The sequence below is a fragment of the Chiloscyllium plagiosum genome, chromosome 36 (assembly GCF_004010195.1).
Source record: "Chiloscyllium plagiosum isolate BGI_BamShark_2017 chromosome 36, ASM401019v2, whole genome shotgun sequence".
NCBI lineage: Eukaryota > Metazoa > Chordata > Chondrichthyes > Orectolobiformes > Hemiscylliidae > Chiloscyllium > Chiloscyllium plagiosum.
Genome location: NC_057745.1, coordinates 37,021,142 through 37,042,481, shown reverse-complemented (window position 1 = coordinate 37,042,481; position 21,340 = coordinate 37,021,142). Strand labels below are relative to the sequence as shown.

Below are 21,340 nucleotides of genomic sequence, written 5' to 3'. Positions count from 1 at the left end.
ACAGACATGGGGGGGGGGGGTCCTGCTGGGAGCAGGTCGGTCCCCCAGCTCCTCAGCAGGGGGCTGGCACTGTAACGGTGGTTGTGATGCTGCTTTTGGTTAAATTCTGCAGATTTCTCAGCAGTTGCTATAAATAGCTGCCTAGTGCCACCACGTGATGTTCTGGAGGAAATGCAGAGTGTAATGTGATCGCTGCAAGTTCCCGAGAGAAGAGGGAGCCTCTGTGCAGAGAAGGCATAAAATTATAACCTTAAATCGTCATTTGATTTCAAAAGCCAGCACATATTACTGAGGGACAACAATGAACAATGGTCCATCTTACAGTGAGGATATCTCATAGAGCCATAGGGATTTACAGAAAGGAAACAGACCCTTCGGTCCAACCCGTCCATGCCGAACAGATATCCCAACCCAATCAAGTCCCACCTGCCAGCGCCCGGCCCATATCCCTCCAAACCCTTCCTATTCATATACCCATCCAAATGCCTCTTAAATGTTGCAATTGTACCAGCCTCCACCACTTCCCCTGGCAGCTCATCCCATACACGCACCACCCTCTGCGTGAAAGAGTTGCCCCTGAGGTCCCTTTTATATCTTTTCCCTCTCACCCTAAACCTATGCCCTCTAGTTCTGGATTTGCAGACCCCAGGGAAAAGACTTTGTCTATTTATCCTATCCATGCCCCTCATAATTTTTTAAACCTTTATAAGGTCACCCCTCAGTCTCCGACGCTCCAGGGAAAACTGCCCCAGCCCGTTCAGCTTCTCCCTATAGCTCAAATCCTCCAACCCTGGCAACATCCCTGTAAATCATTTCTGAACCCTTTCAAGTTTCACAACATTATCCCGATAGGAAGGAGACCAGAATTGCATGCCATATTCCAACAGTGGCCTAACCAATGTCCTGTACAGCCGCAACATGACCTCCCAACTCCTGTACTCAATACTCTGACCAATAAAGGAAAGCATACCAAACGCCTTCCACACTATCCTATCTACCTGTGACTCTACTTTCAAGGAGCTATGAACCTGCACTCCAAGGTCTCTTTGTTCAGCAACACTCCCTAGGACCTTACCATTAAGTGTATAAGTCCTGCTAAGATTTGCTTTCCCAAAATGCAGAACCTCGCATTTATCTGAATTCAACTATATCTGCCACTTCTCAGCCCATTGCCCCATCTGGTCCAGATCCTGTTGTAATCTGAGGTAACCCTCTTCGCTGTCCACTACACCTCCAATTTTGGTGTCATCTGCAAACTTACTAACTGTACCTCTTATGCTCACATCCAAATCATTTATATAAGTCACAAAAAGTAGAGGGCCCAGCACCGATCCTTGTGGCACTCCACTGGTCACAGGCCTCCAGTCTGAAAAACAACCCTGCACCACCACCCTCTGTCTTCTACCTTTGAGCCAGTTCTGTATCCAAATGGCTAGTTCTCCCTGTATTCCATGAGATCTAACCTTGCTAACCTAGTCTCCCAAGGGGAACCTTGTCGAATGTCTTATTAAAGTCTGTATAGATCACATCTACCGCTCTGCCCTCATCAATCCTCTTTGTTACTTCTTCAAAAAACTCAATCAAATTTGTGAGACATGATTAGCCATGCACAAAGCCATGTTGACTATCCCTAATCAGTCCTTGCCTTTCCAAATACATATACATCCTGTCCCTCAGGATTCCCTCCAACAACTTGCCCACCACCGACGTCAGGCTCACTGGTCTATAATTCCCTGGCTTGTCCTTACCACTTTTCATAAACGTTAGCCAACCTCCAGTCTTCCGGCACCTCACCTGTGACTATCGATGATACAAATATCTCAGCAAGTGGCCCAGCAATCACTTCCCTAGCTTCCCACAGAGTTCTAGGGTACACCTGATTAGGTCCTGGGGATTTATCCACCTTTATGCATTTCAAGACTCCCAGCACTTCCTCCTCTGTAATATGGACATTTTTCAAGATGTCACCATTTATTTCGCTACTTTCTATATCTTCCATATCCTTTTCTACAGTAAATACTGATGCAAAATCCTCGTTTAGTATCTCCCCCATTTTCTGCAGCTCCACACAAAGGCCGATCTTTGAGGGGCCCTATTCTCTCCCTAGTTACCCTTTTGTCCTTAATGTAGCTACTTAAATGCAGCTACAATTATCTCAAACAAAACATTTACCACATTCCACATCCTCCTCTCCTGAAGATACTGACTCTTACTGGGGTACAGATCACATACAGAACAGGGAAAAGATTAGACTAAGTGAGTGAACAAAGAATTCGCAAATGAAATGTGATGTGGGAGAAGTGAACTTGTCCATTTTGGCAGGAAGAATGAAAGGGGAACATATTATCTCAATGGAGAGGCGCTGTTGGGCTCCGAGATGCGGGGGGGATCATGGTGTCCTAGTGCATGAATCACCAAAGGTTATTCTGCAGGTACAGCTTAGGAAAGCTAATAGAACATTGTCATTTATTACAAAGACATTTGGATACAGAAGTAGGAAGGTTATGCTTAGTTGTACAAATGTTTTATGAGGAAATGTTTGGACAAGCTGGGCCCTTATCCACTGGAGTTTAAAGTAAGAGGCAACGTAATTAGACAGAGGGGATGTGAAGAGAATATTCCTTCTTACAGGACAATCGAGAGTTAGATGTCACCCATTTAAAACAGAGATTAGGTGAATTTATTTTCTGTTGTAGAGAGTTTCTGAAAAGGGGGTGGAAGAAAACTTGAACATTTTTATAGCAGAGGTAAATAGATTCTTGTTAAGAAAAGGTTGAAAAGGTTATTGGCAGAAATATGGATTTGACGTTAATAAAATCAGACATGTTCTTATTGAATGGGGGCAACAGGCCGAATGACCGACTTCTCATACACTCATAGAGATGTACAGCATGGAAACAGACGCTTCGGTCCAACCCGTCCATGCTGACCAGATATCCCAACCCAATCTAGTCCCACCTGCCAGCGCCCGGCCCATATCCCTCCAAACCCTTCCTATTCATATACCCATCCAAATGCCTCTTAAATGTTGCAATTGTACCAGCCTCCACCACATCTTCTGGCAGCTCATTCCATACACGTACCACCCTCTGCGTGAAAACGTTGCCCCTTAGGTCTCTTTTATATCTTTCCCCTCTCACCCTAGACCTATGCCCCCTAGTTCTGGACTCCCCGATCCCAGGGAAAAGACTTTGCCTATTTACCCTATCCATGCCCCTCATAATTGTAAATCTCTATAAGGTCACCCCTCAGCCTCCGACACTCCAGGGAAAACAGCTCCAGCCTGTTCAGCCTCTCCCTGTAGCTCAAATCCTCCAATCCTGGCAACATCCTTGTAAATCTTTTCTGAACCCTTTCAGGTTTCACAACATCTTTCCGATAGGAAGGAGGCCAGAATTGCACACAATATTCCAACAGTGGCCTAACCAATGTCCTGTACAGCCACAACATGACCCCCCAACTCCTGTACTCAATACAGTAATACTCAATCCTGTACTCAATAAAAGAAAGCATCCTGGTTTGTACTATTTAATGTTGTCCTTAGTCTATCTGAATTATTTATTCTGTGGCAATGAATGATTATCAGTTTTACTGCTGGAATCATCATCTGACTGCTTTCAGTATCCCATGTAATCCAGGAATAATGTGGGGCTATCAACTACCTGCGAGCCCCTCTGCAGAGGCTGCTTCCCACACACGTCACCACAAGCTGCTATCTCTCAGAGTACACACACTAACCACACATTGCGCACGGATGACGTACAGCAGCTGGTACTGAGTTATACCAGAGGAACACAGTGCCAGAATCTCTCACTCTGAACTGCCATGGGCAAGTATGCAGTGAGAGTGACTAAAGGCAGCCCAATTCACAAACCACTCAAGTAAAGGCCAGAAAATAATACAATAAATGCTCCAATATTCAAGTCCAGATAAATAAAAGAGAAAAGCAGAGATGAATTAAACTTATATAGAACCTTGGCTAAGTCATTATTGATAGGCAGTACATGGTTTGGATCGCAGTCTGACAAAAAGGATAAATCAACATTGGAAAGCAGAAAGATCCACAATAACAGCAGAGCTGTGTGGTTATAGCCATCAGGAAGAACTGAAATAAGCTGAGCTCATTCCTCTGAACAGAGAGAAATCATTAGGCAGTGGCCCCGTATTAATTTAAGTGGAATTTGTAATCCTAATGTAGGGCTAAGGTTCTGGGGACAAGCATACTCCAGGTGAGCAGTGCACTCTGATTTGAAGTAATTCTATGCAGCCACTTTAACTGTATGTGGTACTTGGTGTATTAGATTAGATTAGATTAGATTACTTACAGTGTGGAAACAGGCCCTTTGGCCCAACAAGTCCACACCGACCCACCGAAGCGCAACCCACCCATACCCCTACATTTACCCCTTACCTAACACTACGGGCAATTTAGCATGGCCAATTCACCTGACCTGCACATCTTTGGACTGTGGGAGGAAACCGGAGCACCCGGAGGAAACCCACGCAGACACGGGGAGAACGTGCAAACTCCACACAGTCGCCTGAGGCGGGAATTGAACCCGGGTCTCTGGCGCTGTGAGGGAGCAGTGCTAACCACTGTGCCACCGTGCCGCCCGCAGAGTAACAATACACTGCAAAACAACCTGCACACACTGGGTGTCTGAATCAGTTAACTGCAACACCCTTTTGAATTTCTTTTCTTTCACACTCCTGGACTCCATACATGACAAGGCTTTTTGAAAGATGACCTTCCCTCATCTTTAACCTTCCTCAGTCTCTAAATTTCTCCAGCACCGCAGCTGTCTGAGACCACTTTAAAAGATCCCATGACAGTGCTGAGATGAGGAGCAGTACAACCCCTGATGTCCTGGTAGAACACAGAGGCATAAGGCTAACATTACAGCGAATGGAGTCTCAAGAGCCAGACTTGCTTCGAAGACATGTTCAAATCCCACTACAGCAACTGGGAATTCAAACTCAGAAATGCCAGTCTCATTAACAGTAAACTTGGAACTACTGAATAAAAAACACCTAAATCACCAAATCAACCACTTGGCTGAGATGAGACTCCAGGCCACAGCAATGGAATTCTCTCTACTCCCCAATGAAATGACACAGCACACCACTCCAGCTCGAGAGAAATTAGGAGTGGGTAATAAACACCAGCCTCACCAACAATCCCTAAGAACCACTAAGGGGATCAAGGGTTACATCAGAGAGAAAGAGGGGAGAGGGAGTGGGGGGAGAGGGAGAGGGAGAAAAAACATAGACATTACAGCGCTGTACAGGCCCTTCGACCATCGATGTTGTGCTGACCTGTGAAACCAATCTGAAGCCCATCTAACCTACCAGGAGAATGCAGTAGTGAAACATATCAGCCAGATCAAATAGTGGAGCAGACTTGATGGGCCAAGTGGTCTAATTCAGCTGCAATATTTTATGGTCTTAAGACACTGGTTGCGGGATCTTGCGCCTGGCCATGTGGAGGTGGTGAAAGGTGCTGTTTAAGATCAGTCTTCCCTCTCAGCCTGGTACAGAATGTGACAGTTCGTTGCTGGTTATTATGGGTTATTTGAGCAAGGGGACCCCTGTGGTACAATGACAGTGTCCCTACCTCACAGTCAGAAGGCTGGAGTTCACATCCCAGCTACTCCCGAGATGTTTTTTAGATTAGATTCCTTACAGTATGGAAACAGGCCCTTCGGCCCAACAGGTCCACAATGACCCTCCGAAGAGTAAACCACCCAGTCCCATTTCCCTCTCATTAATGCGCCTAACACTATGGGCAATTTAACATGGCCAATTCACCTGACCTGCACATCTTTGAACACCTCCTAGCAGGTTGATGAGAAACTGTCAGTTTACCATTGAGCATGTTTGAGTTCTGGCTTATCATCAAAGGTTCCCATGAATATAAGACTATAGTGTGCCTTCAGTAACATCATACAATGTTCAAATCACACAACATTACAGCACAGCAGCAGCAGCAGCTAATCTGGTCTGTCAAGTCTGCATCAGGTCTTATAAAAGACCACTTCAGTTCATTCAATTCTATTACCCATATGTTTTCTTAAATATTTCCCCAATTCCCTTTTGAAAGTGATTTTTGAATCCATTCTAACCATTCTTTCAGGCAGCATGTTCCACATCCAAACTGATTCCTGCATTAAAAAAAACACGAATTTTTCCTCACAATATCTTTGGTTCCTTCTACCACATCCCTGTGCTCTCCAGTAGTCCATAGGAAGTAGGAACAGGAGTAGGCCCTTCAGTCCCTTAAGCCTACTCCGCCATTCAATAGGATCATGGCTGACGCGACATTCCTCACAGCCACTTCCCTGCCCTTTCCCTGTAGCCCTTGATTCCCCGACTGATCAAGAATCTGTCTCAGCCTTAATTAAACAGAAAGACTCTGCCCCACAGCTCTCTGTGGCAAGGAATTCCAAAGACTCAACCCTCAGAGAAGAAATTCCTCCTCATCTCAGTCTTAAATTGATGTCCCTTTACCCCTAGAGTGTGCCCCCTGGTCCTAGACTCTCCCTGAGGGGAAACATCCTCTCAGCATTGACCCTGTCAGGCCTCTTAAGAATCAGATATGTTTCAATGAGATCACCTCCTATTCTTCTAAACTCCAGTGAGTAGAGTCCAACCTGGTTAACCTTCGCTCATAAGACAATCCCCAATACCAGGGATCATGCTGGTGAACCTTCCCTGAACTGCCTCCAGTAAAATAATATTGTTCCTTAAATAAGGGGCCAAAACAGCTCTCAGTGCTCCAGATTTGGTCTCCACAGCACCTTGTACAGTTGCAGTAAGATTTCCCTTCTTTATACTCCAACCTTGTTGAAGTAAAGGCCAACATTCCATTAGCCCTTCCTGATTACCTGCTGTTCCTGTGTACTAGCTTTCTGGATTTCATGCACATGTCTCCCCAAGTCCTTTTGTGTTGCAGCTTTCTGCAATTCTTCTCCATTTCAAGAAGATTGTTTTTCTGTTCTTTCTTCTGAAATGAACAACTTCATATTTTCCCATATCACACTACACTCCATTTGCCAACATTTTGTTCATTTACTTAAACTATCAATACCTCGATCCACTCACTGTGAAAACAGTTCCTCTGTTCTCACTCTATTATAAGCCCCCTCATGATTTGAAACATCTCTATCAACTCTTCTGAACCTTTGCTGCTCTAAGGAAAACCTCTGTTTCTCCTGACTCTCCATGTCACCATCATTTCACATCCCTGGAACCTTTCCAGTGAAATCCTGTTTATCCCTCCAAAACTGTGGAGCTAGCTCTTGATCTGGGGCTAACCACAATGTGGGTTTAGCATAAGTTCCTCTTTGACTTGATTTGTGAAGCCCAATGTCCCATATTAACCTCTTACAAAGCCTGATGGATAAAAGGTCAGGACAGCTGTGGAACAAATTAATTCTTGGGGAAAAGACAGTATTTGAAGGCAGCCCACTCAATCTTACTCAAAACCCCCTCTACAGAAACTCAGCTCCTATAATCCAGGGTCAAGATTAGAGTAGTGCTGGAAAAGCACAGCAGGTCAGGTAGCATCCGAGGAGCAGGAAAATCAATGTTTCGGGCAAAAGCCCTTCATCGGGAATTTCCTGATGAAGGGCTTTTGCCTACAATGTTGATTTTCCTGCTCCTCGGATGCTACCTGACCTGCTGTGCTTTTCCAGCACCACTTTAATCTAGACTCTAATCTCCAGCATCCACAGTACCCACTTCCTCCTATGATCTAGGCCCAACGTTTCCAACTTTACCAGTTTGAGGAAGTGCCGCACTGTTGGAGGGGCCATCCTTTGCGATGAGATTTTGTTCAGGTTCGGGGGCTGACATCTATCCTCCTTGGTAATAACATCGCTTTAAATTAAAAGACCCTGGTCTGCCATCTCACTGCTGCTTTTTGCGAGTTTACTATGCGCAAACTGGTTGCTGCATTTCCCACATTATTTTAATAATGACTCTTTCAAAACGGCCCCAAAGGTCCGAGCCCAGTCACACATTCCAAAGAATCAAAATAAACCGAATCGGGGCCAGTCAAGGTTTCTCAGTTCTTGGTATCTGGTACCACTCTTTAAAAGCTGTTAACAGTCCAAAGACAAAACAGGCTTTTATTAAATAGGCTGAGCCAGAAACAGGACAGAATCACCAGGGGCACAGAATCGAACAGCATGTCACATGAGATCGCGCAAGGCAGCACAAAAGGTTCAAGGGCAAACCCGAGGAGAACGAATCCCCATTTCCCTACACTCATCCCCTCACCCCAGTTCCTTGTGAGATAGAGATGACTCTCCAAACCTGTCATGAACATTTCCACCATGTCACAACCCTACACTCATATGGAAATTACTGCAGATGCTGGATTTGAAATGTTAGCTTGCTCTCTCTCTCTCTCTCTCTCCACAGCTACTGCCTGACTTTCTGTTCTCATGTAAATTGAGGGGTTCATTCCAACCCTCTACACAATCCATTCTTGCCACTGCAGTTGGGGGAACATCCAGGAGTTCAGTATAATCAGGGATCATCAGAGGTTAAGGAAAAATCTCTTCTCGTTCCACACTGAACTTGTAGAAATTGAAATGCTGCACAAGAGAGAGACAAGAGACAATGATGTAGCAGCAATGCAGTCTGTCATACAGAGTGGACATGGAGGAGATGTTTCCATGAGTAGAGAAAACTAGGACTAGCCTCGGAGTGAAGGGACAACCCTTTAAAACTGAGATGAGGAGGAATTTCTTTAGCCAGAGGGTGGGGAATCTGTGGAGCTCATTGCCACAGAAGGCTGTGGAAGACAAGTCATTGAGTTTATTAAGACAGAGATAGATAGGTTTTTGATTAGAAAGGGGGTCAAGAGTCATGGGGAATGGGGTTGTTAAACATGTCAGCCATAATCAAATGGCAGAGCAGACATGATGGGCTGAATGGCCTAATTCCGCTCCTTTATCTTATGGTCACATTGTAAACTGCTGGAGATCACTGGCTTGAGTACAAAGGTGATTAGAACAGCCAGGGCAAACCTGGCCAAGGCACCTTCCCTAAACTAAATTCCAGTGAGAGTCAGTGTGTGTATGTGGGACGCCATACCCCAGTGAGAGTCAGTGTGTGCGCGCGTGTGTGAGAGAGAGAGAGAGACTGCGTGTGTGTGTGTGTGTGTGTGTGTGTGTGTGTGTGTGTGTGTGTGGGTGGGTGGGGGGAGATAACTGTTGATAGCGAAAAGCTTTGGACTATATGACTGTCAGTGCCTCGTGCTGTGCCCAGAGTCACTGGTTCTGCACAGAAGCTGCATATTGAAAGGCAGATTCAGTTCCAATAAACCACAGCAGTGCTCCAACCCGAGCAAAAAGCATGAACTCTCAGAACTCACTCAGTGGGAGAGACGATTGCATTGCAATGTAAACTGACTGTCCCTCGACCTCAGATTGTCTTACAGCACAGGAAGCAGTCAGGGGCATGTACCACAGTGGGACAAGGTTAACACACTGTCTGCTATAACACCGGGACGGAATTAGTCCCCTACCAGGCCGAGAATATCTTCTAACATTGGACTTCCTGCCTGCCCCACAGTTCCTTGCTGGAACATCATGTCCCACACGCCTGATTCAGCGTTTTATAAGCTGTGAATTTCTGCAGTTACTGTGTGCACTTGGCAAACAGGTACTGGAGTAAAAGACTGGCATTTATAAAGCACCTTTCAGTACCTCCGCACCTCCTATAACATTTGACAGTCCCCTTTTGAAAATGTTCTCAAATTGCTTCTAAAAACAAATGATACATTTTCTGCGAGACCTGGGAGAGTCTGAAGTTTGATGGCTGTTAATTCTACCAAAGGAGCAGAATGCTACATTTAAATGTTTCCACTGAAGAGCTGTACATTCTATAGAGGAGCATCAATGACCAGGCTGCCTGTTTTCGTGGTGTGAGAAATAAGTATCATCCAAGATGTCAGGGAGTACTCAGCTACTGTTCTTCAAACAGACTGGGAGCCACGGCTCACCAGTGACAGCTCTTGCCTCAAAGATCACAAGGTGGTGGGTTCAAGTTCCAACCCAAAGATCAGAGTTTAAAAATGCAGGCGGACTTTCACTGCAGTGCTGAGGGAGTGCTGCACTGCTCACAGGAAGTCCTTCACAGGAGATCAGCCTGTCAAGTGGAATATGAAAGAAGTCTTTGGTGGAGGGGCTTCTCACCAATAATTATCCCTCAATCATCAATGCTCGGACAGATTATTTGGTCATTATCACATTGCTGTTTGTGGGCCCATGCCCATTTGTCGGTGTTTCTTATATTGTGACAATGACTACATTTCAGAAGTAATTTATTGGCAAAAAGTACTTTGGGATGATTGAAAGGTCATTAAAGGCAGCTGATAAATGCAAATTATTCTCTTTTCTTTCAAGTGTAATGGGGTATTTTACACTTTATCTAAAGTCTTTGGTTTAACATCAGATTCCAAAGGGGGTCTCTCTGAAAGTGCAGCATTCCCCCATCTCAGCATAAGAGTGCTACACAGTGAGCTAAAGCTAATTCCACGAGGTCAAGAACTCAAGCTTCAACCAAGACAACCCCATCATCCAAGCCAACATACCCAACCCTGTCCCAAGAGTGTGCTGCACTGTCAGAGGCACTGTCTTGGAAGTGAGACTTTAAACCGAAGCTCTACCAACCTGTTCTGGTGACTTCTGTGCATCTTGAAAATCCCACAGCAATACTTGAAGAATCCTTGTAGTGTTTTACACTTCTCCCTCAAGCCATATGGGCAAGGAAATTAACTAGTAACTCAGTGATTAACCAATGATTGTTGCCTGACACACATAACCGACTTCTCGGTATTCCAAAATGAAGCCAAGTGTAAGAACCAATAGGAGATGCACATGTGATATATAAATCAGCCCTCACCCCAGGTAAATCTCTTTCACTGTCAGGGTTTAGATTCACACGAGGACATAATGAGACGAGGGTTTGCTCAGAGGGAGAGAAAGCTGCAGTGTTCTGAGTGAGGCAGTACCACACAGGAGGTGCTAAACTGCAATTACCAAGATCCTCAGTTTGCAAACACCAGCTCATTAGTTTGGTGTTTCCCTGATGGAAGTGGTGAGTGTTTTCTCCACTCTCAGTGAGTAGAGTGTGAGAGTGAGAACCTGGAGAGGGCTACCCGCTTTTAGCAATTCATCAGCAGCCCCACTCTGACACTGTTTAATCTCGCATTCACTCGTCTTGTTCCCTCTCCACACACAAGCTGCTGATATGCAACTATCACAGGCTCAGCAGCAAGTTTCAAATTGAGGATTTATGCCAATGGGCGAAAATGATTTAACAGCAATCTTCGCTTCTAACTTCTAGATTCTAATCATAGAATCCCTATAGTCTGGACACAGGCCATTTGGCCTATTATGTTCACACCAACCCTGTGAAGACTATCCCACCAGATCCATCTCCTACCAAATACCTGTAACCCTGCATTTCCCACGACCTGCATGACTTTGGATTGTGGGAGGAAACTCCAGCACTCAGAGGAAACCTATGCAGACACAGGCAGAATATGCAAAGTCCACACAGGCAGTTGCCCGAGACTGGAAGTGGACCTGGGACCCTGGTGCTGTGAGGCAGCAGTGCTAACCACTGAGCCACCGTGGTTTGTTTTGAAAAGTGCCAAGCATATGAAACCAAAGTCATCAAAGTCACTCGTCACTGCTGAATTAGGGCTGGAGCAGGTGAATTCACGCCTGTGTTCCAATCAATAGTTAACCTTCAACCAGCACCATAATTACAACTGACTGGATCATTCATCTCACTGATGTTACAGGAACCTGCTGTGAGGAACTGCTGCCATGTTTTCTCCATTTAACACAGATACAGAGACAGCTCTCCATAAATACCCCATTGATTCCTTTCAACATCTCAAAACACCTTGATCGGATCACAGCTTGGGTTTAAAAGCCTGGTTTCCACAACCTGTTGTGACAAATTCCTCTGTAAAAATCTCTGGTCATCAGTCAGACTCCGGCACAGAGCGAGCCACACACAAAGCCTGGGCTAACGGGCAGGGGCTGCAGGAACATGGGCTTTGCAACCTTGAAACGCAGCAAATGAAGGAGGCACTCAGGAGGTGCTCTGTTGAAGGATAAAGTTTAGCCAAAAAGCATCTTGTAAAGAGCTCGATTTGGAGTCCTCTTGTGTAGTGGCAGGAAGTTTAGACCTCAGAGGGAGGACAGCAGCTCACTAAAGAGCTTCGTAATGTGGGTTTGGAGGAAACTGAAAAGGTTCAGCTGGATAGAAAATGTAACAAATAATAAGCTGTGTCGAGCAAACAAACAAATCACTTCTTTGAATGTATTTAGGCAAAGTCAAAGATTCTCAGCAGGGTATATCTTAAGAGGAAATGGCACAATATATTTCAATTTAAAATACGGTCATGAAAGAAAGATAAATTCAATGCTTGACAGACTGAATAGTGAAGGAAGTAGTTGGTGAGTGAAAAGACGAGTGCAGGACAAAGGTAACGGTCAGTATTCAGGCACAGCACGTGTCATGAGGGTGAAGAAAAGTAAAGGCAGATAGGAAACACTTATTTCAAACCAAACCAGAACTTTTGACCAAATTCATGCTCTTGAAAGGCAAGTTAGTGTGAGAGGCCCATCCATAGAGATGAGGAAATGAAAAAGAGACGGCATTATAATTCTAAATAGCTTTGACTGAATCATTGCAAAAGAATCTGTCTTGACAGTGCGGCACCCCCTCGGCACTGACCCTCTGACAGTGTGGCACTCCCTCAGCACTGACTCTCTGATAGTGCGGCGCTCTCTCGGAACTGACCCTCCGACAGTGCGGCGCTCCCTCGGCACTGACCCTCCGACAGTGCGGCGCTCCCTCGGCACTGACCCGCCGACAATGTGGCACTGACCCGCCGACAGTGCGCTGCTCCCTTGGCACTGCACGGACATTGTTGATTTGGATTACGTGTTCAAGTCTTATGAATGGGATGAAAGGTGTTGAACGGAGCAATGGGGCTCAGGTGTTTAAAAGCTGGAGTGAAACTCGATGTATTGAGGCAGCCGTGTGCCATGACTGGGGTGGGGCAGGGGGAGGGGAACGAGGGACTGTGGTTTGTAAAGTTTGTGGGATCAATAGCCTTGCCCATTTGAACTGAATTGAACATGGCACCTTGTGGGGAACAGATCAAACAAACACCAGCTATCAGTGCCTGGCATCATCTGAAAGACAGCTGGTTCAAAAGGGTTAATGTCAATGTAAAAGTCCCTGCTCAGTCCCAGCTGGATTGGTCTTCAGCCCACACCATCTGCTCCATGCTTGCTGTAGTAAATGACATCAGCAGCACATTCCATAGCTCGCACAGTCTCCCAAAATAACTGCAGGCTGCCATCGTCCATTCTACTCCAACTGCCTGTGCTGACACATGCTTGTCACCAGCTCCAGATTGTGGAGCAGACAGTCCTGTGCTCGCTCAGAGTCTACATTCACACAGTCTGTGGCTCTGCCAGAGTTTCAGAGTTTCTCTTGCTGAGTCCACAGGTTCGGAACTATCAATGCACTTGTGTGCAGAGGTAGGTGGGTGATGCAGACCGACCCTGAGAGATGCACACCGTCTCGGAAGCTGTTCACTTCTGGAGGAACAAAAGGCAGCAGGGTTTCAACACCACCAACAAATCCTGACACTGCTCCATAACTGCACCCTGCCTGCTTTATAATTGGAACCAAAACTCAGGAGAGCTACAAATCTGAAATAAACTTAAAATTCCTGGAAAGACAGCACAGAGGGTGGTCGGGTCAACGTTATCACTTTGTTTCCATCTTCATAGATACTGCCTGATCCGCTGAGCATTTCCAGCAATTTCTCCTTTTATGTCATGAAATACGTACAATCTTGGAAAGATTATACCAGATATGCATTTGTACACAAGACATTTAGCTCCCAATTTGTTGTGCTTTTCACATTGAAAAATGAGAATGACATAATGACTAAACAATGCAGCAACGACTCCAAATTCTCTGAGGTTTATAATCCCATCAACAAACTCTCCCATTAGATACAATCCAGATCTCCCTGCCATTCATGGACCTTAGCTTATAGACCTAAGGGACACTATACACAATCCCGTCACTGCTGGTTTCCAGGGTCAAGGGTGAGGGTATGCCAGATCTCAGGTCAGGGATCAACTAAGTCCTGAGGTCAGGGATCCGGCTGCCAGATGCTAGGGATCCGGGTGCCTCCAGTTGCCAAGGTCAGGGATCCGGATAAAATTCAAGGATGAGAAGTGGACCAAGGCCTTCAGTGTAGCTGTCCAACACAGCCCTTACGGCTGCTCTTTATCCAGGGCATCTACCATTCTCTTCTTCCCATCCATGTGTCTGTGGGATGCAGCAGAAACAAATGCAGCTCAACTGTCTTCTCCCTAACAGGGTGCAATCACACCCCTTCTGCTTCCACAAGACAAGGCTCAGAAGGACGATGCAAATTAGGATTCTGAGGCTGTTACTAGGCTGAGGTCTGGAAAAGCAATTAAGTTAGAGACTGAAGCTCTTTCCTCCAAACAAAAAAAAACAAGGCTGAGGGGTGACCTGACAAATTATGAAAGGCTTTGATAGGATATTGGTAGAACTAATGTTTAGAGATTGCTACGTTATGGGGAAATTTGGATTAATATGAGGAAGCGAGTTCCAAACAATCCCGACATTCTGTGAGAATCAGGACTCTCCTTATCTGTCTTCAATGGGAAACTAATTAAAAAACAGTAACACTTGGTTCTCGCCTCTCACACCAGAGAAAACATCCTTTCCCGTATCCAACTGACAGGATCCGTCAGGATCTTAAGTTTGAATCAAATTGCCGCTCTGCTCTTCTATACTCCAGTGGAGACAAACTGAGCCTGTCAAAACCTTCCTCAAGACCAGTGGGAAGAGGCTCACGTGGAGCATATATACAAACATCAACCTGATGGGCCAAATGGCTTGTTTCTGCATTGTTCACTCAGTCGTATTTTACCAAGGGCAGCTCTGGATCAGCTGTGATCTTAGTGAATGGTTTAGCAGACTCAAAAGGGCTGAATGGCCTACTTCTGCTTCCATTATGTATATTCACATGTACATAGCAGATTGGTGTGATGGGCAGAGCCAGTAACAAATAATATTGTGCTGATTGACAGACAACCCAACAGTCACCGCGTCAGACAAACAAGAAATAAAAGAGGTTGAGATGTACAGCATGGAGACAGACCCTTCAGTCCAACCCGTCCATGCTGACCAGACATCCCCATAATTTTATAAACCTCTATAAGGTCACCCCTCAGCCTCCAATGCTCCAGGGAAAACAGCCCCAGCCTGTTCAGCCACTCACAAAGCTCAAACCTTCCAACCATGGCAACATCCTTTTCTGAACGCTTTCAAGTTTCACAACATATTTCCGATAGGAAGGAGACCAGAATTGCATGCATTGATTCCAACAGTGGCCTAACCAATGTCCTGTACAGCCACAACGTGACCTCCCAACTCTTATACTCAATACTCTGACCAATAAAAGAAACAATTCCAGAGGCTCACAACAAACATATTCAAGTTGGATCATGGTTTGAGAGGCAGAAAGACACATGAGCAGAACACAGCGCAGGTTCTGCACATCCCACTGTCCTGTGACTCTAACCAAACAAACCCTTCCCAACAGCTACCTCATGGTCAGGCTCCCAACCCCCTCAGGATCCATTCCAGTCCCCAGCATGGAGAGACATTCCAGACAATCCCGCCCACTGCAGGGACCATGCTGCACGTGTCAAGAGTTTGGTAACTGTCAGACCAACCTCTGCAAACTCAGAATCAGAAGGTCATGTCCCATTCCAGAGACTTCAACACAAAACGATAGAACACTCAACAGAAATCCACACTGAGGGAGTGCCGCGCTGTCAGAGGGCCGCGCTGGCAGATGGTCAGCGCAGACAGAGGGCTGCGCTGGCAGAGGGTCAGCGCTGTCAGAGAGCTGCGCTGGGAGAGGGTCAGCGCAGACAGAGGGCTGCGCTGGCAGAGGGTCAGCACTGCACTGTTGGAGGGTCAGCACGGAGTGAATGCTATGCTGTCAGAGGGTCAGTACTGAGGGGGCGCCGCACTATTGAAGGGTCAGTGCTGAGGGAGTGCCGCACTGTCAGAGGGTCAGTGCTGAGGGAGCGCCGCACTGTCGGAGGCTCAGCGCAGAGGGAGCACCGCACTGTCAGAGGGCCAGTGCTGAGGGAGCACCGCACTGTCGGAGGGTCAGCGCTGAGGGAGCGCCGCACTGTCGGAGGGTCAGCGCTGAGGGCGCACTGCACTGTCGGAGGGTCAGCACAGAAGGCGCACTACACTGTCGGAGGGTCAGCGCAGAGGGCGCACTGCACTGTCGGAGGGTCAGTGCAGAGGGCGCACTGCACTGACGGATGGTCAGTGCTGAGGGAGCACCGCACTGTCGGAGGGTCAGCGCAGAGGGAGCACCGCACTGTCGGAGGGTCAGCGCAGAGAGCGCACTGCACTGTCGGAGGGTCAGCGCAGAGGGCGCACTGCACCGTCAGAGGTCAGCGCAGAGGGCGCACTGCACCGTCAGAGGGTCAGCGCAGAGGGCGCACCGCACAGTCAGAGGGTCAGCGCAGAGGGAGCACCGCACTGTCGGAGGGTCAGTGCTGAGGGCGCACTGCACTGTCGGAGGGTCAGCGCAGAGGGAGCGCCACACTGTCGGAGGGTCAGCGCAGAGGGAGTGCCACACTGTCGGAGGGTCAGCGCAGAGGGCGCACTGCACTGTCGGAGGGTCAGTGCTGAGGGAGCACCGCACTGTCGGAGGCTCAGCGCAGAGGGAGCGCCGCACTGTCGGAGGCTCAGCGCAGAGGGAGTGCCGCACTGTCGGAGGGTCAGCGCAGAGGGCGCACTGCACCGTCAGAGGGCGCACTGCACAGTCAGAGGGTCAGCGCAGAGGGAGCACCGCACTGTCGGAGGGTCAGCGCAGAGGGAGTGCCGCACTGTCGGAGGGTCAGTGCTGAGAAAGCGTCAGATTATCATAACTGCCAAAATGAGATATTAAACCAAAGCTCTGCTGTCCTCAGTTGAGTGTAAAATAGCCAATGACGCAATTTCAAAGAAAAGCAGAAATGTTTTCCCAGTTCTTAGCCAATATTTATCTCTCAACTGACATCACTGATATATTATCTGCTCATTACTTCATATTTGGGAACATGCTGCTTGTTGTTTAGACTGTCGTAATATAGGAAACACAGCAATGATCAATGATTCGAATGGTTGTGTGTGTGTGACCGGTTTCAGATTCCGGATCCAGGGGAAGCTTTCCCTCTGTGCCTCACCTTCTCATGGTACGAGTGTCTCTGTTTTCACACAGCTGGCTCGCTGAGGAACCAGCACAGACTTCATGAACCATCTGGCCCCAGATGTGAAGGGACTGGGTTAATAGCACCGTCATTCCCAATCCCCAGACTCCTCTTGTTCAGCATTCAGCATCAACACTTGTACAAATAAAAACCTCCAACCATTTCCTGTTTGGGTCGCTATTATCTACTTCCTGTTAAACTGTGAAGCAAAACGCTCAGTACAGATCATCATCTGAGACACTCCAGTCCGATGAGTCTGAAGGTTAACAATGGAGAAGCAAGTATTCCATTATTCCCCACTATCCCCAAGACCTCTGCTCTCTGTAATGCCCTGGAGGGGCAATTGTCTCATTCCCACTTTCTCAGACTCAGTGACACCTCAGATCACTGAGATTGCACAGCAGTCAGCTCAAAGCTGCATTGTGTGTGTGTGAATTCTCCTGAGAAACATTTGGAGTTGTCTGCATTACAAACACTGTCTGAGGCTCCAGCTTTCCTCCAGATTGCAGTGACTTACACTGGTGGCAGCGGGACAGTCTCTCTCTCTCTCTATCTGTACCCCTCCCAATGTCCGAGGGGAGCTCCTCATTTCCCCGCTCCTACCCGGGCTCAGTGCAGTAGATCCAGACCTAGTAGATCACCGCCTTTAAACTGGCCATTGGCCCAGGAAGAAAATGACGTGTACCTATCCTGACCAGGAACTCCAGTTGAATATGCAGTTAGGGACTGAGCATATTGGACACTCAATACAATAAGACTCAGCTCAGTACTGAATCCACTGATGATTAAATTCCCCACTAATATTCTGTTTATGGAGTGAAATGAAAAACAGACATTTCAGTAAACTGTCAGATCTCTATCCAGTCATGTCAGTGTGTGTGGCACCCCATACCCCAGAGAGGGTCGGTGTGTGTATGCAGACCTACCCCAGTGAGACTCCACATTGTGCAGTTTTGGATTAACACCAATGTACTCAGATTGAGAGATGGCACTGGATTATTGCGCGTGGAGGTAACAGGAAGATGGACAGGAGTTTCAGCAGCAGTTAGCTGAGAGGGGCAGGGACAGGTGACAGTACGGATGGCTGACTCAAGTCCGGTCGGAGTTTGATATGCCTCAGACACTTCCCTGCTGAGCCTGCCTCTGGACACAGCAACAGCTGGGGGACAGTGTGACTCTAACCAGCAGAAAGCAGATTCTAAACCTGTTCCTGGTGACTGACTGACCACTGAGGAACAGATCCTTCATTGTGCATCAAATCACGCAATTCGTTTCCATTTAATTTTAAATTATTGCTTTTTTAATGATTACCTTGCTGATATAAAAAAACTTACCTCACAAGAGGCCATTGGGTCTTGCTGGCATTTGAAATAACCTATCCAATTAGCCCCTACTCCCCTGCTCGCTCACTCACTCTCTGTCATCTGGCAAATTTCTACTCTTCAAATGTTCATCCAACTACCTTCTGAAAGCTGCAACTGAACCTGCTCTCCCTGCCCTTTCCCCATCACAACAACTTGCTATGAAAAATAAATGCTCATGTTTCCTCTCACTCTTCTGACATTGACGATAAATCTTGAAGCTCTCTGGTGACTGACACTGCAAACACTCTCCAGCCTCTTGAATTTCTCCACAAAAACTGATGCTCCTTACCCTGCCAGCAGCTGGTTTGAAAGTCTTTCACTGGATTTAACGATTGCAAGTTAATCCTGTGCCAAGCTTATCAATGCAGCATTGGGAATCTCGACAGTGAACAGCGCATTCCTGATGAAGGACTTATGCCCGAATTGTCGATTTTCCTGCTTCTCGGATGCTGCCTGACCACTCATGCTTTTCCAGCAACACACACTCAACTCTGATCTCCAGCATCTGCAGACCTCACTGTCTCCTTGTGAACAGCACATGTCTGGTTTATTAATCAATGTGCCTTTTACCCTTGTGAGCCCCCTCCCTCTAAACTCCACCCCCATCAAAAGCAAATCAAAAGGCCACATCTCCCACTCAGTCAGCATTGAGGTGAGGACTGGGTGGGTGAACCAGGCCATGAATGGAGGGGTAACATTCTCATGTGATTTGCCAGGACGGGGGCATTAAAGGCAAATGGTTCCCAGCACCCCCTCTCCCCCAGGAGCACCTGAATCAGAACCAAATCGTTTACAAATTGAGTGGCACGTTTCACTCATTGAGCATGAGCATCTATGGCTGAGCCAATATTTATTTCTTATCCTTAACTGCCCCTTGAGAAGGTGTTGGGGTGGGGGGGGGGGGGGGGCGCGCGGGGCAGGGCGCAGACCATAATGACCCACAGCCATTGAATTCCGACAACGTGGAGGATACGGATGGGGAATAGTAGGCTTCCCCTTGCCCAGCGACAACGTGGCTTCCACCAGCTTGGGGTGGCGATTTTCTTCAGAGGTTTCTGGCCCAGCATTCCAGCGGCTTAAGGTGGTTCTCTCATCCTGGCTGCATCTTCAGGATATCCTATCATTCCTTAATCGGCTTTACCCCAGCCCAAAAGCCATTCATTGAACTGTGATGAACTTTATCTTAATTTTCCTTTTCTTAATTATTATGTATGACCTCTGTCATTAATATAGGTGCCAAAATAGGGCAATTTATAAAACGTTTCACTGTATTTTTCATGTAGATGTAGATGTACAAGACAATACACTTCTCTTCTATTCAGTGTGGAAAACAGCCCTTCGGCCCATTGAGTCTGTACTGACCCTCTGAAGAGCATTTCACCCAGATCCAGATCCAGTCCCTACCTTTCCCCAGTAACTGCACATGGCCTGCATATCCCTGGACACTACGGACTATTTAGTATGGCCAATCTGTCTAAGAAGGCTGTGTTTTGTTAAAAGGACTCTTGTGGTGCATTGGTAGTGTCATGTCACCTGAGCCAGGAGACTACGGTCCAAGTCCCAGCTCCTTGGGAGCTGCTGTATAAGACACCTCTGATCAGGTTGATTTTGAAACGTCTTTAAGGATCACAGACAGACAGACCCATCGACCAAACTAAACAAGCACAAACTGAGGAGGTGGTGGCAATGTGGTCATGTGATTGGACTAGCAAACCCAGACCTAAGGCTAATGTTCTGTGGACATGGCTTTGAATGTCTCAGTGGTCGATGATGGGATTTTAATGCTTGCCACACAGTGGTAACGTCCATACCTCTGGGTCAAAAAGGTCTGGGTTCAGATTTCAGAGATAACATATCTGATGAAGTTGATTAAAAATATCTACGATGGGGGTTCTAGCTGGATCGATCAATATGAGATAGGAATGGCAGAATTGTCCAGAAACTCAGTTTACAGTTTCAAATATTATTTTTAAGAAACGATAATTTCACCTCTCCCAGTTGTAACAATTAAGCCTCGTTAAATTCAATCTGCCAAAGTAACCATTATCAGACATATCAACATGCTTTAGTACAAAATCATATTTTTAACCACTGAAGGAGGCCATTTGTGCTATGGTGCCTGTACTAGCTCCCTGACTGTTCTCTGGCCATGATGTTGTAAATTTCATCTTCAAATATTTATCTAATAGCTTCTTGAAAATTATGATTGATTCCATTCCCATCATCATTTCAAGCAACACATTCCAGATCATGACATCTCACTGTGTAAAAAAACATTCTCCTTCTGTTGCTGCTGGTTCGATTGCTCGTGATCTTCAATCTGTGGGCCCAGGTTACTGAGCCTCCTGCCAGTGAAAACTGTTTCTCTTTTATTACCCGATCAAAACATGTCAAAATGTTCAATGCCTCTATTAAAGAAGCTCAAAACACACAGATTGGGAGCACTTGAGAACTGTGTCATTTACTAACACAGTTACTAACCTACAGGCTGACTGAGGTTAGCATGACCTCTGCCCCAGCACAGCCCCCACCCCTCACAAACACACAGCTCCCTCCCCATACACACACACAGCCCCCTCCCCTCACACACACACAGCAGCCCCCTCC

At 46.7% G+C, this 21,340-nt stretch overlaps 1 protein-coding gene across 1 annotated transcript in view; it reads right to left on the bottom strand.

Annotated features, from left to right (window-relative positions):
* bcl9l (bcl9 like) overlaps positions 1-17,465 on the bottom strand; it is an 80,593-nt gene extending 63,128 nt beyond the window's left edge. Inside the window, exon 1 of the mRNA XM_043677703.1 lies at positions 17,346-17,465. The gene's annotated coding sequence lies outside the window, so the exon portion shown is untranslated. The remainder of the gene's footprint in view (positions 1-17,345) is intronic.
* Positions 17,466-21,340: the final 3,875 nt, after the last annotated feature.